Source organism: Prionailurus bengalensis, chromosome E3 (genome assembly GCF_016509475.1).
Source record: "Prionailurus bengalensis isolate Pbe53 chromosome E3, Fcat_Pben_1.1_paternal_pri, whole genome shotgun sequence".
Taxonomy (NCBI): Eukaryota; Metazoa; Chordata; class Mammalia; order Carnivora; family Felidae; genus Prionailurus; species Prionailurus bengalensis.
In genome coordinates, this window is record NC_057357.1 from 7536649 (window position 1) to 7555506 (window position 18858).

Genomic DNA, 18858 nt, shown 5'->3' on the forward strand with positions numbered 1-18858 from the left:
GAATTTTTCAGTTGCAGCTACATCTTACATATCTGTGATCAACGTGTCTACAATTTTCATCTAATATTCTATCATATGCCTTTCATGTGTTTGATATTTCTTTAAAATTATAATTCTTTATGTCTGAGTGGGTGGACTCTCCCTCATAATCTTTTTGTTCGTAGACAATTTACTTGCCTTCAGTTATTTACTAACCTAACTTTCTTTTTGATAATACATAAAAATTATTTAAAATGTCTAAAATACATCAAAAATATTTGAAATATTCTAAACGTACAAAGAATTATGGAGAACGGTAGGGGAAATACCCAGAGACACATTCCCTAGAGTTAACAAATGTTCTAATGTTATTTTGAATCATGATGTCAGAGTTTGGATTATGTAACATCAGGATAAAAGTCTGGACTTCCAGGCGGGGCTGCAGCTATAGAACCTGGCATATTAAGTAATCAGTCTTTTTCTGCCACAGGTTTTATGATGGGCGACAGCTGATATTGGCTATCACAGATCCGGACATGATCGAAACAGTACTAGTGAAAGAAGGTTATTCTGTCTTCACAAACTGGCGGGTAGGTAGCAGTTTATTTTTAAAGCACTTATTTATTTGCAAAATTTTCATTTTGAAATAATTATAGATTCACTGGAAGTTGTCACAGGAAATCCTATGTCATGTAGCCTTCAAACTATTTCCCCCAAGGAACGTCCTGGAGAACTACAGTACAGTTTGCAAGCACTTATTGCCATTGGTTCTAGCTACAGAACTTATTCACATTTCAGCAGTTTTGTTTACCCATTTGTGTGTGTGTGTGTGTGTGTGTGTGTGTGTGTTGCTGTCTGAACATTTATCTTACATGTAGATTAGTGTATCCACCACCACAATCACGTTACAGAACTGTTCCATCACCAAAAGTCTCCCTCTTGCTATTCTTTTGTAGGCACAGTGTGTAGCTTGTCTATTCGTTGTATCACGGTCATCAGCAGAGCAAACATGTTTTTATTTTGATAAAGCCAATGTATCCTTTTTTCCTTTTATGGGTTATGACTTTGGCATCAGGTTTGAAAACTCTTCACCTAGTCCTAAGTCCCAAGGATTTTCTCCAAGTATTTAATTTTATGTTTTACATTTACATGTATAGTTTTATGTAGTTTTATGTTTTACATATACAATGTAAATCTTACATAATTTTATGTTTTACATATAATTCTATTACCCATTTTGGTTTGATTTTTTGGTGTTAATTGTAAGATGTAAAGTTCAGGTCAAAGCTCTTTCTTTTTGGTTTTGTTTGTTTTTGACTTATAGATATCTGTTTGCTCCAGCACCACTTGAGAAAAGACTGTAGTTCCTCCATTTAATTGTTTTTGCATTGATTATCATTAAATCATCAAAAATCAGTTTGGCCTGTGTGTGTGTGTGTCTATTTCTCATTCTCTGTTCTGTTCATTGATCTCTGTAACTATCCCTCCACTCGTGTCAGGCTATCTTGATTATTGTAGCCATATAGTACTCCTGGACATCATGTCCAGTGATTCCTCCCATCTTATTTATTTATTTTTTAAGGATTGCATTTTTAAGTAATTTCTACATCCACCATGGGGCTCAGACTCACAACCTTGAGATCAAGAGATGCATACTCCACTGACTGAACCCAGTCAGGCACCCTAAGTTTTATTATTATTATTAATTATTATTATTATTATTATTATTATAAATGTTTATTTATTTTTGAGATAGAGTGAGAAATAGTGCAAGCAGAGGGGGGGGTGGGCACAGACAGAGGGAGACACAGAATCCGAAACAGGCTCCAGGCTGTGAGTGGTCAGCACAGAGCCCGATGCGGGGCTCGAACTCACAAACCTTGAGATCATGACCTGAGCTGAAGTCCGACGCTTAACTGACTGAGCCACTCAGGTGCCCCAGGTTTATAATTTTTTTAGAACTACTTTAGGGATTCTAACTCCTTTGCCTTTCCATACAAATTTAGAATCAGCTTATCTATGTTTACAAAAAATTTTCTGAGATTTTGATAAGAATTAATTTAAACCTATAGATCAATTTGTAGAAAATCTGTATCTTTACGAAATCATATCTCTCAATGCATGAATGAAGTATGTGTTTATTTAGGTATTCTTTGATACTTTTCACCAATGTGTAGCTCTCAGCACAAGAAAAATATACATGTTTTGTTAAATATACATCTAAAGTATTTCATCTTCTTTGAGTGATTATAATTATTTTGTATTTTTAATGTGTTTTGACATATTCCTATAATTGTATAGAAATGTGGTTGATTTTTGGGTGTTGATCTTGTTTCCTACAACCTAGCTTGGCCCATTTATTAGATGCAGAAGTGTTCTTTTTTATATTCCTCAAGATTTTCTTTAAAAAATTTTTTTGACATTTATTTATTCTTGAGAGAAAGAGAGACACACACAGAGAGCACAAGCAAGGGAGGGGCAGAGACAGGAGACACAGAATCTGAAGCAGGCTCCAGGCTCTGAGCTGCCAGCACAGAGCCCGATGTGGGATTTGAACTCATGAACTACAAGATCATGACCTGAGCTGAAGTCGGACACTTAACCAACTGAGATATCCTGGTGCCCCAAGTTTTTCTACATTGATGATACATCACCTGAAACAGGGACATTCCTATTTTTATCTTTCCAGCCTGTATGTCTTTTATTTCTTTGTTTTGTTTTATTGCACTAGCTAGGATTTCTACTACAATGTTAAATAAGAGTGGTGAGAGTGAACATTTTTGCCTTGTTCCTGATGTTAGGAGGAAATATTCAGTCTTTCACCATTTAAAAATTTAGATATATATATTTTTACAATGAAAACTGTACATATTTAAGTGTGGTATTTTACTTTATATATATATATATTTTTGAAGTGATTATGGCAAATAAATTAACGTATCTGTCACCATCCAGAGTTGCTGTGTGTGTGTGTGTGTGTGTGTGTGTGTGTGTGTGTGGTAAGAACATGTAAGAACTACTTTTTAAGCCAATTTCAAGTATATAGTACAGCAGTAATAATTATGATCACCGTGCAGTATATTTGGTCTCCAGAACGTATTCATCTTTTAACTGAAAGTTTGTGCCATTTGATTAAAATCTGCCCTTTACCCTCCTCCCCAGCCTCTGATAACTACCATTCTACCTTCTGTTATTGAGCTTGACTTTATTTTTCTAGATTCCACTTATAAGTGAGATCATGCTATACCTGTCCTTCTGTGTCTGGCTTAGTTCTCTTGTCATCTTGTCCATGTTGTCCAGGTCCGTCCATGCTGTTGGAAATGGCAAGATTTCCTTCCTTTTTAAGGCTTAGTAATATTCCATTTTCTTTGTCCATTCATCACTCCATTTACATTTAAAGTAAGTTTTAATAGGTTAGGATTTACTATTGTCATTTCAGTAATTCAGGTGTTTCATAGATAATTATTCTTTCTTCCTGTCTTCCTCTGTGATTTCATGGTATTTTTTTTATAGTGGTATGCTTTGAATTTTTTCTCTTTATTTTTTCTGTATCTACTCCAGGTTTTTGCTTTGTAGTTACCAGGAAGCTTACATAAAACATCTTAGAAGGGCGCCCGGGTGGCTCAGTCGGTTAAGTGTCTGACTCTTGATTTCAGCTCAGGTCAAGATCTCACAGTTTATGAGACAGAGCCCCACATTGGACTCCATGCTAACAGTACAGAGCCTGCTTGGAATTCTCTGTCTCCCTCTCTCTCTGTCCCACCCTCACTCACATGTATACTATTTCTCTCTCAAAATAAATAAATAAATTTTAAAAATAACCAGATTTAAGACAAACAAATCTTATTGATATAGCATAGTCCCTTGATCTCTGTAGCAATAGATTCTCTGCTGTCCTCTGTGCTTTTTTCAAGCCCAGTGATTAATTTTATGACTATTATTCTAAATTGTTGTTCTATTATGTTGCTTAAATTGTTTTTGATCAATTCATTAGCTGTCGCTACTTCCTGGAGTTCCTTTTGGGGGGAATTCTTCCGTTTCATCATTTTGGGTAATCCCTGTGGTAGCTCCAAACTGCAGGGCACTTCCCCTGTGCTGTCTGGAGTAACTTGTGTTGGTGGGCGGGGCCACAGTCAGACCCGATGTCTGCCCCCAACCCACCACTGGGGCCACAGTCAGACTGGTGTGTACCTTATCTTCCCCTCTCCCAGTGGCAGGACTCACTATAGAGTGGTGTGGCCCCTGTCTAGGCTGCTTGCACACTGCCAGGCTTGTGGTGCTGCTTCATGGGATCCTGCCAAGGGCGTGTTAGCTGGGGTGGATCTGCAAGATGCACAGTGGCGGGAGGGGCAGGCTTAGCTTGCTTTGCCATTGGTAATCCCTGCAGGAGGGGCCCTGCAGCACCAAGAGGGAGGCAGGCCCATCAGAGGGATGGATCCACAGAAGCACAACATTGGGCATTTGTGTGGTGCAAGCAAGTTCAGTGATGGGAACTAGTTCCTTTGGAATTTTGACTGGGGAATGGGAGAGGGAAATGGCGCTTGCCAGTGCCGTTGTTCCCCTGCCAAGCTGAGCTCTGTCTTCGGGGCTCAACAATTCTCCCTCCTGGCGTCCTCTCACCATCCCCACTCTCTGAGGGCAGAGCTGTTGACTTTTGGCATTCCAGATGTTAAGTCCCACTGGCTGTCAGAACTCACAGAGTCTGGCCCCTCTGTTTTTGCAAGCCAGACTTCGGGGGCTCTTTGTTGCTGGGCAGGCTACCCACCACAGCACGGGCTCCCTCCCACCAGTCCGTGTAGCACACACCGCCTCTCCGCCCTTCCTACTCTCTTCTGTGAGCCTCTCATCTACACTTGGCACCAGAGAGTCTGTTCTGCTAGTCTTCTGGTGGTTTTCTGGGTTATTTAGGCAGATGTGGGTGGAATCTAAGTGATCAGCAGGGCGAGGTGAGCCCAGCGTCCTCCTACGCTGCCATCTTCCATGATCTCTCCAGCCATTCATCATTGACATGAGGTTAGGTGTAGAGTTTTTCAATGCTCATTATTATTGAGGATGGTGTCCTCTGTTCCTAGTTTGTGAGTTTTTAATATGAATGGGTGTTAGAGATATCTGTATAAACAAAATACAGTTTTGGAAGATGAAAGAAAGATTCAAGCTCGTTGGCTTGATAGGCCAGTCCCAAACTTAGAAACAGAATTCTCTCTCTTTTTCCTTCTGACCTTTTGGGGAAAGTTCAGGGGAAAAGATTTCCATGTAACTGCATCATTTCCTCAGAAATGGCAAATAGATTCCTAATCTTTTTAGTGGTAACTACTATTTTTTTAAATGACCCTATGAAGACATCTGTTTGTGATTTTTCTCTTGCTGTAGATATATGTAAGACAGAACAGGTCTGAGGCAACATGCAGCTTGCCAGGGCTTTCCGTCTATCTTCTACCAATCCAATTCTATTCTGCATAGATTAGGAGAATGAACTAGGTGTTAATCCTGTGTATTCCCCTGGAGGGGTAGTTTCCCTGCCAAATTTTCCCGTACCATATTTAGTTAAAAAGGAGATTGGAATATAAAGGGTGGAGAGCACATCAGGTGGCTGGATGTGTCCTTCAGCTTCACAGGAAACTAGGCATTTGAGATAAATATCTATTGAGTATCTGACATTAGGCTTGCTGCTAAGTAGAGAGTCGCTAAATATTTGGTGAGTAATTTATGCCTATTTAACACATTTTCTAATGTGCGGAGATACCCAAAACTTATGTAGGACAAAATGTGTTTTGCTTTGACTCTAGTCTTTTGGTCCATTGGGACTTATGAAAAATGCCATTAGTATGTCTGAGGATGAACAATGGAAGAGAATACGAACAGTGCTGTCTCCAGCCTTCAGCAGTGGATAGCTCAAGGAGGTAAGAAAAGAACTGTCATTTAGGAAGTTAAAGAATTCACCTGGGAACAGATAGAAACTAAGATCATAGTCCATCTCTAAGGACTATCTCAGTCTGCTAAATTTGGGTTTCCCAAAAATGGTCTTTTAGCTTCATGTCCTGGAAGAGACATGTAATATTTGTTATTAGATGTCCCTACTGCTTCATGCTTATGAAAGCTGTGTAATTTTAGGTCTTGATTCTTGGATTTAAATCAAGCGGTGTTGTGTTTGTGTGTAGATGTTCCCCATCATTGGCGAGTATGGAGATGTGTTGGTGAGGAACCTGAGGAAGGAGGCAGAGAAAGGCAAGCCCGTCACCTTGAAAGAGTAAGTAGAGCTGCACCTGCTGGGCTTCTGGCTCTGTCATGACACTTTCCAGCTGCTGACACAGAACCAAACTCCCACTGTTGAGTTAGTCCAGCGAACAAACAGAAGTAGGCATGTGGTGCTACAAGTCCAGTGGGCCACCCAAGAAGAGGTAGCACCCCTCAAAAGGCAGGGCAGTCAGGAGAGAGAGGGTCTTCTTTTGTGTACATGAAGCAGGATTAATTTATCTGCTTGATTGTCACCTTGGATATTCTGGAAGACAAAAATACAATTAAGGCTCTATATATATATAGCCTAAATTGGGATATTTTTTAATTATGTAGGATGAGAGGATATAAATTGATATTGTCCTACGGAGAAACTAGTGGCATGTGATCACTTAGCTATGGCAACCTATAGATCAATTTTGGAGTGATTTAATATGTATTTTTCAACAAGTTCTTACATTTTCCAAATATGAGTGTGTCCTTAGGGCAAGTTCAGATTGCTAGAGTTGAGGAAGAGAGGGTCTTTCAGGAGCCTTAGCAGAGGGGTAGAGAAGAAGGGATAACATTCCTGGCAGCACAGAATGTGGTGTTGCTCTTCTGTAAAGTGCTGAAGAGGAATCAGCTCTGAGCATAGATAGTGTAGTAAGAGAGGCTCCAGATCAGTTTCACCTTTCTTGACTCCTCTAGGAAGGGTTAATTATTCCACCATTTACTCTGCCCAGACACAGTGCTTATCTGGCTTCTATTGTCCGTGCTCAAAACACACTACTGTAATTTGTCTGACTTTAGGTCTCTATCCCTCCATGACTGAGCTCATGGAGCTCAGAGGTGTCTAACTTGCCAGTGTCACCATCACCCTTAGCACAGGACCAATTGCATCACTGATACTTCATGAGCACTTCATGAGTGAGAGTGATTGTATATAGACTCTTCAGATGATCCAGCAGGTGGTTCTGAAAGTGTGGCTCTTCTCTGGACATCAGAATATACATGTACTTCTTGCTGCATGTGTTGGATGAGAATAATAAAGAGGTGCTGATTTTACATACCCATGTCTTTCATCTCTACTCAGTATTTTGGGAGCCTACAGCATGGGTGTGATTACTAGCACATCGTTTGGAGTGAATATTGATTACCTCAACAACCCACAAGATCTCTTTGTGGAAAATGCCAAGAAGCTCTTAAAATTTGAATTCCTTGATCCATTTTTATTATCCTTAAGTATATACACTATTGTTTTTTTCTCTTTCCCCTCTCTTACTTTTTCTTCCCTTCATTCCTTCCTCCATCACCTCTTCCCTTCCTACCTTTTTACAATTTTATTGAAATACGACTTCACATAACTTATAAGTCCCCCTTCAAAGTGTACAATTCAATTTTTATGGCCTCATTGTTCATTGACCATGGAATGAATAAAGAAAATATGGTATGTATATTCAATGGAATCTTATTGAGCCACAGAAATGGAAGGAAATCTTGTTTATAGACAACATGGATGGATCCTGAGGGCATTACTGTAAGTGAAAAGAGCTAGAGAAAGACAAATACTGAATGAGCTCAATTAAATGTGTGTGTGTGTGTATGTATATGTGTGTGTGTATATATATGTGTGTGTGTGTGTGTATATGTATATGTATATAAGGGCATATATATACATACATATATATATATGTATATATATGTATATGAGGGCATATATATACATACTATATATGTATATATATATGTATATGAGGGCATTACTGTAAGTGAAAAGAGTCAGCTAGAGAAAGACAAATACTGAATGAGTTCAATTAAGTGTGTGTGTGTATATATATGTATATATATATGTATATGTATATATGTATGTATATATGTGTATATATGTGTATGTATATATATGTATACATATATACACATATATATACATACATATGTATACATATATATATACATGTATATATGTATATATAGTATACATATATATGTATACATATATATGTATACACGTATATATATGTATACACATATATATACATACGTATATACATATATACGTATATATATGTATATATACATGTATATATACATGTATATATGTATATATAGTATACATATATATGTATACATATATATGTATACACGTATATATATGTATACACATATATATACATATATACATGTATGTATACATGTATATATACATATATATACGTATATACATATGTATATATACATATATATACGTATATACATATATATGTGTATACATATATATACATATATATAACATATATGTGTGTGTATATATACATATATACATATATATATGTGTATACATATATATATATAACAACAACAACCAAGAACCAGTGAAGGAGATCAGATTTGTGGTTACCAGAGGTAGGGGTGAGGGGGTAGGAATTGAATGAAGATGATCAAAGGTATAAACTTTCACTTACAAGGTAGATAAGTACTGGGCTGATAATATACTACATAATGACTGTAGCTAACACTGCTGTATGGTTTACAAATAGGCTGTATGCATACAAATATGTATGCAGTATTTGTAAATTGCTAAGAAAGTAGGTTCTGGAAGTTCTCATCATAACAGAAAAAAAATTTTTTGTAACTATATGAGAAAATGGATGTTACTAACCTTACTGTGGTAACCATCTCTTTATATATGTATGTCAAGTAATTATGCAGTATACCTCAACTTATACAGTATCATTATGTTTATTATAAGTCAATCAACTGAAAAATGGTTTAGGTGCTTTCAAAGATTTGTGCAAATTTTACTGCAGTCCATGGTTAGAATATCATCCACTCAGAGATCCTGTAGTATTTTAGTATCACATCCCACAATTCTTAACCCTAAGAGACCACTAACCTACTTTCTGTTTTAATAGATTTGCCTCTTCTGGACACTTCATACAGAGAGTTATATAATATGTGATCTTCTGGCTGGCTTCTTTTATTAGCATAATGTTTTCAAGGTTTAATTTTATTTTTGAGAGAGGGAGAGAACGCATGCATGGGGGAGAGGAGAGAGGAAGGGAGAGAATTTTAAGGAGGAAGCACAGATCCTGACTCAGGGCTCGATCCTGCGTCCCTGGGTTCATGACCTAAGCTGAAATCAAGAGTCAGATGTTTAACTGACTGAGCTACCAGGAGTCCCACTTTCTTTCTTTTTATGGCAGAATAAGATTCCATTGTATGGGCATACTGTATTTTGTTTATCCTTCCATCACTTGATGGACATTTGGGATGTTTACAACTCTTGGGTATTGTGAATAGTGCTGCTGTAAACATTCATGTAAGTTTTTGTTTAAATACCTGTTTTGAACCTTTTTTTAATTACTCAGGGGTGGAATTGCTAAGGTATGTAGTAACTTGCTATATGCTAAGGTAAAATAAGTGTGTTTAACTTAATAAGAAACTGCCAAGCTGTTTTCCACAATAGCTACACCATTTACATTCCCACCAGAAGGTATGAAGGTTCCAGTTTCTGGCCATCCTTGCCAACATGTGGTTTACACTTGTCTACTGTTTTGATGATGGTCACCTTAGTGGGTGTGAAAGGGTATCTTATTGTGGTTTTGTTTTGCACTTCTCTAATGGCTAGTGAGGTTGAGTAACTTTTTATATGCTTGTTGGCTATTTTGTAACTTCTTTAGATAAATGTGTATTCAAATTTTTGCCCATTTATAGCTCAGTTGTTCATCTTTTGTTTTTGAGTTGTAAGAATTCTCTGTATCTTCTAAATAAAAGTCCCTTATCAAATATATGATTTGCAAATTTATCTCTCAAACTGTAGTTGTCTTTTCACTTTCTTCACAGTATTTTTCTGTAGCACAAAATGTTTAATTTTGATGATGTAAAGTTTATGTATTTTTCCTTTTATTTCTGTGTTTTTGGTGTCATATCTTAGAATTTACTGCGAAAGCTCAGATCATGAAGGTATATCCCTTGGTTTTCTTCTAAGGGTTATAAAGTTTTTGCTTTTAGGTTTAGATTTTTGATCCATTTTGAATTTCCTTTTATATGTGGTATGAGGTGAGAGTCCGACTTCTTTTTTTTTTTTATTGTCCCAGCACCATTTATTGAAAGACAATTTTTCTCTACTGAGTGGTCTTGGAAACCTTGTCAAAATCAATTGACCATAAACACATGGGTATAATTTTGGACTCTAAATTCAATTCCATTGACCTTTATGTCTGTGCTTATGCCTGTACCACATTGCCTTGAGCATTAGCGTTCATGATAAGTTTTGAAATTGGAAGCCTGAATTCTACAACTTTATTCTTTTTTTTTCAAGATTGTTTCAACTGTTCTGGGTCCCCTACAATTCCATAGGAATTTTAAATTCAGTATGTCATTTTTTTTTTTACAAAGAAGACAGCTAGGATTCTGATATGGAATGCATTCATCTGTAAATCAACTTGAGGAGTATTGCCATCTTGACACTATTAAGTTCTAATCCATGATCTTTGGATCTTTTTCCACTTAAATCTTCTTTATTTCAGCAATATTTGTGGTTTTCAGAGTATAAGTTTTGCACTTCTTTTGTTAAACCTATCCCTAAGTATTTTGCTCTTCTTGATGTTATTGTAAATGGAGTAATATTCCTAATTTCATTTTTGGATTTTTTTTGCAATGTATAGAAATATATAGATTTTGTATATTGATCTGGTATCCTGAAACCTGCTAAACCGGTGTATTTTTTTAATTTATTGATTGATTGATTTGTTTGTTTATTTTGAGAGAGACAGGGACAGCATGAGTTGAGGAGAGGGAAAGAGAGAGGGAGAGAGAAATCCCAAGGAGGCTCCACGCTGTCAGCGCAGAGCCTGATGCAGGGCTTGAACTCATGGACCATGAGGTCATGACCTGAGCCAAAACCAAGGGTCGGAAACTTAACTGACTGAGCCACCCAGACATCCCTAAACCGGTGTATTAATTCCAATAGATTTTAATGCATTCTTTCAGATTTTCTATGTATGACATCATGTTATGTCTTTTTAATTTAAATTCAAGTTAGTTAACATATAGTGTAGTATTGGTTTCAGGAGTAGAATCTAGTGACCCATGACTTACATATAACACCCAGTGCTTATCCCAACAAAGGCCCTCCTAAAGCTAATCACCCATTAGACCCATGTCACCACCACCCCCCCACCCCCCGTCCAGAAAACCCCAGTTTGTTCTCTGATTTTAAAAGTCTCTTATGGTTTGCCTCCCTCTCTGCTTTTATCTTATTTTTCCTTCCCTTCCCCTATGTTCATCTGTTGTGTTTCTTAAATTCCACCTAGGAGTGAAATCATATATTTGTCTTTCTCTGACTGACTTATTTCACTTAGCCTAATACACTCCAGTGATATGCAGAAGAATGAATTTGGACCATTTTCTTACACTATACACAAAAATAAATTCAAAATGGATGAAGACTTAAATGTAAGACAGGAAACCATCAAGATCCTGGAGGAGAAAACCAGCAGCAACCTCTTTGACCTCAGCCATGGCAACTTCTCATTAGACATGTCTCTGAAAGCAAAGGAAACGAAAGCAAAAATGAACTATTGGGACTTCATCAAGATAAAAAGCTTCTGCACTGTGAAGGAAACAATCAACAAAACTAAAAGGCAACCAATGGAATAGGAGAAAATATTTGTAAATGACATACTGGATAAATGGGTTAGTATCCAAAATCTATGAAGAACTTTTCAGACTCAACACCCCAAAGGCAAATAATCCAGTGAAGAAATGATCAGAAGACATGAATAGACACTTTTCCAAGGAAGACATCCAAATGGCTAACAGACACATGAAAAGATGCTTAACATCACTCATTATCAGGAAGATACAAATCCAAACCACAATGAGATATCATCTCACATCTGTCAGAATGGCTAAAATTAACACCTCAGGAAACAACAGGTGTTGGCAAAGATGTGGAAAAAGGGGAACCCTCTTGCACTGTTGGGAATGAAAACTGGTACAGCCACTCTGGAGAACAGTATGGAGGTTCCTCAAAAAGTTAAAAATAGAACTACCTTCTGACCCAGCATTTGCACTACTAGGTATTTATCCAAAGAATACAAAAATGCTGACACAGGGGTACAGGCAACCCAATGTTTATAGCAATGCTATCAACAATAGCCAAATCATGGAATCATGGAAAGAGCCCAAATGCCCATGAACTGATGAATGGATAAAGAGGAGGTAGTACACACACACACACACACACACACACACACACACACACACACGAATATTATTCAGTGATCAAAAAGAATGAAATCCTGCTTTTTGCAACAATGTGGATGTAACAACATCATTTTATCTTTTTTAAATGTTTATTTACTTCCTTTGAGAGAGAGGGTGAGAGTATGAGCATGGGGAGGGGCAGAGACAAAGGAGAGAAATAATTGCAAGCAGTTTCCATGTTGTCAGCTCAGAGCCTGACGTGGGGCTCAAACCCACAAACTGTGAGATCATGACCTGAGCTGAAATCACAAGTCAGACGCTTAACCGACTGAGCCATCTGGGTGCCCCAACAACATCATGTTATCTAATAATAAAGATGCTTTTACTTCTTTATTTCCTCTATGAACAGTTTTGTTTCTGTTCATTTGTTGTTTGTTTTGCCTATCTTTCCTGGCTAGAACTTCTAGTACAGTGCTGAATAGAAGAGGCAATAGAAACATCTTTATTTTGTTTAATATTAGGGGAAAGTGTCCCAACTATATCTGTTAAGTATGGTGTTAGCTATGAGCTTTTCATAGGTGCCCTTTATCAGGTTAAGGATATTCCTTTACTATTTCTAGTTTGTTGAGTGTTTTTATTGCTAACTGGTGTTGCATTTTTGTCAAATTCTTTTTCTGCATGTATTGAGATGACCGTGTAGTTTTTATAAAATGTTTTGTGGGGCACCTAGGTGGCTCAGTCAGTTAAGTGTCCAACTTTGGCTCAGGTCATGATCTCACAGTTGGGGAGTTCGAGCCCTGCATTGGGCTCTGTGCTGACAGCTCAGAGCCTGGAGCCTGCTTCGGATTCTGTGTCTCCCTCTCTCTCTGTCCCTCCCCTGCTTGTGCTCTGTCTCTCTGTCTCTGTCTCTGTCTGTCTCTCTCTCTCTCAGAAATAAATAAACACTTAAAAAAATTTTTTAATGTTTGTTGTTATACTGTATTATTGAACCTTGCATAACCTCTTAGTTATGGTGTATCCTTCTTTTGGTATGTTGCTGGGTTCAGATTGCTAATATTTCGATGAGGATATGTGCATCCATGTCATAAGATATGCTGGTTTGTAGTTTTCTTGCTCTGTGATATCTTTCTCTGGTTTTAGTATCAGAGTAATACTGGCCTCATAGAATGAGTTTGGAAGTGTTCCTACCTCTTCTGTTTTTTGAAGAATTTGTGCAAAATTGGTGTTGATTCTACTTTAAATATTTGCTAGAACTCACCTGGAGCTGAGATTCATTTTGTGCATCGTTTATTCACTACCAGTTCAATCTTTTTATTTTTCTTTCAGGTTGCCTGTTTTTTTTTTTTTTGTCACTTTCTAGTTTGTGTTTTTCTAGAATTTTTTTTCATTTCATCTGAGTCATCTAATTATTGGCATACGGTTGTTCATGGTATTCCTTTTTAGTCCTTTTTATTTTTGTAATTTCTGCAGTAATCTCTCCTCTCATTTATGATGATAGTCATTTGAATCTTCTCTCCTTTTTGCTCACCTGTCTAGCTAAATGTCTTTGAAATAATGAGCTTTGGTTTCATTGATTTTTCTATTGTTTTTTTATTCTCCATTTCATAAGTTTCTGCTCTTGTCTCTATTAAGTGCTTTATTCTACTTGCTTTGGGTTTAGTTTGCTCTTGTTTTGGGGGCATGTTTATGATAGAAAGTTGAATCATTGATTTGAGATCTTGGTTCCTTTTTTTTTTTTGCATTTTTTTATTTTTAAGTAATCACTATACCCAACGTGGGGTTCAAACTCACAGCCCTGAGATCAAGTGTTGCAAGCTCTACCAACTGAGCCAGTCTGGCACCCTGAGATATCGGTTGTTTTTAAATGTAGTCATATATAACAGTAAACTTCTTCCTGGTCACTGCTATTGCTACATCACATGAGTTTTGGTATATCATGTCTTCATTTTTGTAATCTCCAAGTAATTCCTTAGTGCCCTTTTGATTTCTTCTATGACCCACTGGCTATATAGTAGTGTAATGTTTAAGATCCACATATTTGTGGGTTTACCAATGTTGTTTTCATTCTCAATTTATAATTTTATTCCATTGTGATTGAACTGAATGCTATGTATTATTTGCAACATGACAACACTTGCTTAAAAAGCATGATTAGTTAAAGTATCATATTATAGTTTGTTTGTCCAGAGACTCTGGTCCAAAAATAAAAATCTAACAGATCCAAGAATGTCATCCTGTTCCTCTAGTTACCCAGAGATAAGGAAGAGGGCACTGATCTCACTGCTGTAGTGGTGGCTCCTATGTGTGATTTGTCCTGGCTCAGCGATTGGCTTGAGGTCATAGAGGGAATGACTCCTGGTTTCAATGACTCCTGGTGTCTTTTACTCTTCTGATTGGAAGGGAAAGTTATAATTATTCCAGGTAAATTTTGCATTTTCACAGTGCTTTCCATTGTTCTTTTTCCTTAGAGTATTCTTCCCATTCCTTACCCCAATATTTGAACTATTAAATATCTGGCTAAGGGTTACTGATTTTTTCACAAAATCTGTAAAAAAGATGAAGGAAAGTCGCCTCAAAGATAAACAAAAGGTAAATCCAGTAGTGGTTACACGCGGGTGTTAGCTCTTGATCTTTTATTGAGTTGTGTACATCTCACATGTGCACTTCTATGTATGTTTTATGGTAGGTAGAGAACTGTAGGGTTTAGAACAGGAGAGTTCTAACATTTTAGAGAGAATGAAAAAGGTGGAGATTAAGGAAGGAGATAAGAAAATGAGTCAGAGAAAGAATTTTTATTTTTTTTAAATACAATTTATTGTCAAATTGGTTTCCATACAACACCCAGTGCTCATCCCAACAGGTGCCCTCCTCCATGCCCATCACCGACTTTCCCCTCTCCCCCATCCCCCATCAACCCTCAGTTTGTTCTCATTCCTTAAGAGTCTCTTATGGTTTCCCTCCTTCCCTGTCTGTAACTTTTCCCCCTCCCCCTCCCCCATGGTCTTCTGTTAAGTTTCTCAAGATCCACAATAAGTGAAAGCATATGGTATCTGTCTTTCTCTGTCTGACTTATTTCATTTAGCATAATACCCTCCAGTTCCATCAAAAGTTGCTGCAATTGCCAAGAGAAAGAATGTTTAAAATTAAATAATAAGCATGGCAATTAGTGTGTCACTGCATAAAATTTGGTGAGAGAAAAACTACCACTTCCCTTCAACTATTTGTCAAAGGGTAAAAATCACTGTGTAACATCATTTTCCTCATAGTAAATTTCCCAGATATTAAGCTGCAAAGAATCCCTTCAATTCCAAGCCTCTTATTTTACACATTCTTCAGTGGAAGGTACCATCAGCCACCTACCTGGTGGAGTATAAGTTCTGTTAAAATTGAGCTTGTCATTGTCTGGAGTGAGCAGGAGTCTTCTCTGGGCACTGAGGTTATAAGCTGGCTAAGTCAGCTCTGCCTTCATGAAGCCTGGTGGCTCACACAAGGATGTGTGTACAATAGGGAGACGGGCTGGGTACCCCAGAATGTCACTGAAGATTGTGCAGTTTGGGGAGGGTGAGACATTGGAAGATGCTGTCACAGTAGCTCCCCGTGGACTGTGCAGAGGTCAGAGGATTGGTCTATGTGGCCAAACATTAAAATAAGGCTGATTTAAAAAGGACTGGCATCAGAGACTTTATCCTGAACAAGCAGGAATGAGAGGAGAGGGAGAGGACAATTCTTTGGCCAGGAAGCTGTGTTCAAAAGCCAGAGAAGCTGAGAATCAGAGGGAGCAAGAACCAAGAAGCAGTGGGACACAATGGCTGCATTCCTGTCAGGGAAACATCTTGCTCTCCTAGATTTGTAGCTGAAAGTTTTGTTTTGTTTTGTTTTGAGAGAGAGAGAGAGTGCGAGTGGGGGACAGGTGAAGGGAAAGGAAGAGAGTAGGCTCCACACTCGGGGTGGGGAAGCCTGAGGACCCTGAGATTATGACCTGAACTGAAATCAAGAGTCAGCCCTTTAACTGACTGAGCCACCCAGGCACCCCAGTAGCTGGTTTTTGTTGTTGTTGTTGTTGTTGTTTTGTTTTTTTTCAATATATGAAATTTATTGTCAAATTGGTTTCCATACAACACCCAGTGCTCATCCCAAAAGGTGCCCTCCTCAATACCCATCACCCACCCTCCCCTCCCTCCCACCCCCCATCAACCCTCAGTTTGTTCTCAGTTTTTAAGAGTCTCTTATGTTTTGGCTCTCTCCCACTCTAACCTCTTTTTTTTTTCCTTCCCCTCCTCCATGGGTTTCTGTTAAGTTTCTCAGGATCCAAATAAGAGTGAAAACATATGGTATCTGTCTTTCTCTGTATGGCTTATTTCACTTAGCATCACACTCTCCAGTTCCATCCACGTTGCTACAAAGGGCCATATTTCGTTCTTTCTCATTGTCATGTAGTACTCCATTGTGTACTCCCTCTGTGCATGTCTGTGTCCTGATCTCCTCTTCTTAGAAGGTCACCAGTCATGTTGGATTAGGGCCCATGCTAGTGACTTCATCTAACATTCTTTTCCTTCTTAAAAGCAACATCTCCAACTGTGGTCATGTTTTGAATTGCTTGCAGTTAGGACATCAGCATGCAGATTTGGAGGGGACACAATTCAGCCTGTACCAGGATCAATGGAGAGACTCCATGGACCTGCACATACCTGTCACAGGAGGGCTAGAGGACCTGCACTCATCAACACTGGGTGGAGGGTGGAACTGGATCTTGGGTGCCGGTGAGAAGGACCCAGGTCATCAGGGGCAACTCCCAGTCCTGATAAAAGCATGGACACTACCACAGACCATCAAGGACCCTCTGTAGAACCAGGGCAGGGAGCAGGTGTCACCCGTAAGGCCCCTGGCAGAGAGGGGGTCTGAGGCCCACTTTTTCAGTTCAGAAGTCACACTGCCAAATATTCTGAGCTCATTCTGGGAGGAGCAACGGGTTATGAAGGGTATGATGAAAAAGACTGACATCAGAAAAGCACATTACCCAAGTAAGACCAAGAAGTTGTTTTATGGTGACAAGAAAATTTCCCTCCCCATTCTCATCCCAGGAAGGGTCTCATGGGAATGATGATGTCATCTGTGAAAAGTTGAAAAGTCACATTTTCTTGGAGCATCTATACATTTTATAAAGCACTGTCTCTCATGTCTGCATTTGGAACCATAACACAGCTGATTGATTAACAAAGATGAAATGGAAGAATCAGAGAGCTGGAAAGAGTGTCACTGTTGGTGTCCAAGGCTTTAATTTTACAGATTTCTCATTAATCCTTCTAATAGCTCTAAGAGGAAACTGAGGAACAGGGAGGTTAAGGACTTCCTCAAGGTGAGAGAGTAGAGAATGTGGAGACCTCCGACCTGTGGCCTTATTCACTATGCTGTGCTGCTTCAGAACAAGCTCATTAGTCCCACTGATAAGATGGAGCCCACAGGCCCACAAAGGGCAGGGATGGCTTTGAGGATAACGTTGGCTCAACTGCTGTATTCTCAGCGCCTACACACTGCTGAGCACACAGTAGGCCTTCAGTAAACTATCTTGTGGCTGTCTCAGAAACACATATTGGAAACAGCACATGGACTCCACCAGTACCTCTCATTGTTTTGTCATTTGGGGATTTCCCAACACCTGCTATCCAGAGGTTCATCTGAACTTCAAATATGCCTAGAAGGTCAGCAGGAAGGTTCTTGTCCTGGCCTTTGTTTAGATCCACAAACATTTCCTAGGTACCACTCTGGATCAGGTCCAAATGTGTCCTGTTGGTGGGGAAAAGTGAGAATCTTGATCATAGATCTTCTTTCATCCATTATTCTAGGCAGAGCTGTCCAAGAAACCTTTCTGTAATGATGCAAATTTTCTGTATCTATGTTGTTCAGTATAGTTGCCTCCAGCCACATAAGGGTATGGTGCTCTTGAAATGTGGGGAGTGTAGCTGGGGATCTGCATTTCTGATTTTATTGATTTTTAATAAATTTATATTTAAATGCAACTTGCCACATGTGTCCAAGGATGGTGTACTTCACAGTGCATTGTATTGGCCTTTCATTTTGAAGACTGTTGCTCTTCATTTCTGAGAAATTTTCCTGAACCATTTCTTTCATTTTTTCTATTGTTTGGAAACCCCTATTGATTAGATGATGGAACTCTTGGGTTTGTTTTCTAGTTTCCTTATTTTTCCCCTCCCATTTTTTAGAGTGAATTACTTACATAAAGCTAACCTAGAGAACATGTCTTTATTTAAAACTTTGTGGGGCGCAGAGTGGCTCAATCAGTTAAGCGTCCAACTTCGTCTCAGGTCATGATCTCATGGTTCATGAGTTCGAGCCCCACATCGGGCTCTGTGCTGACAGCTCAGAGCCTGGAGTCTGCTTCAGATTCTGTGTCTCCCTCTCTCTCTGCCCCTCCCCCACTCATGGTCTGTCTTTCAA

General features: G+C 38.5%; 1 pseudogene; it reads left to right on the plus strand.

Annotated features, from left to right (window-relative positions):
* The first annotated feature begins 476 nt into the window (after positions 1–476).
* The window catches only part of LOC122471987, a 44281-nt pseudogene continuing 25899 nt past the window's right edge, over positions 477–18858 (plus strand).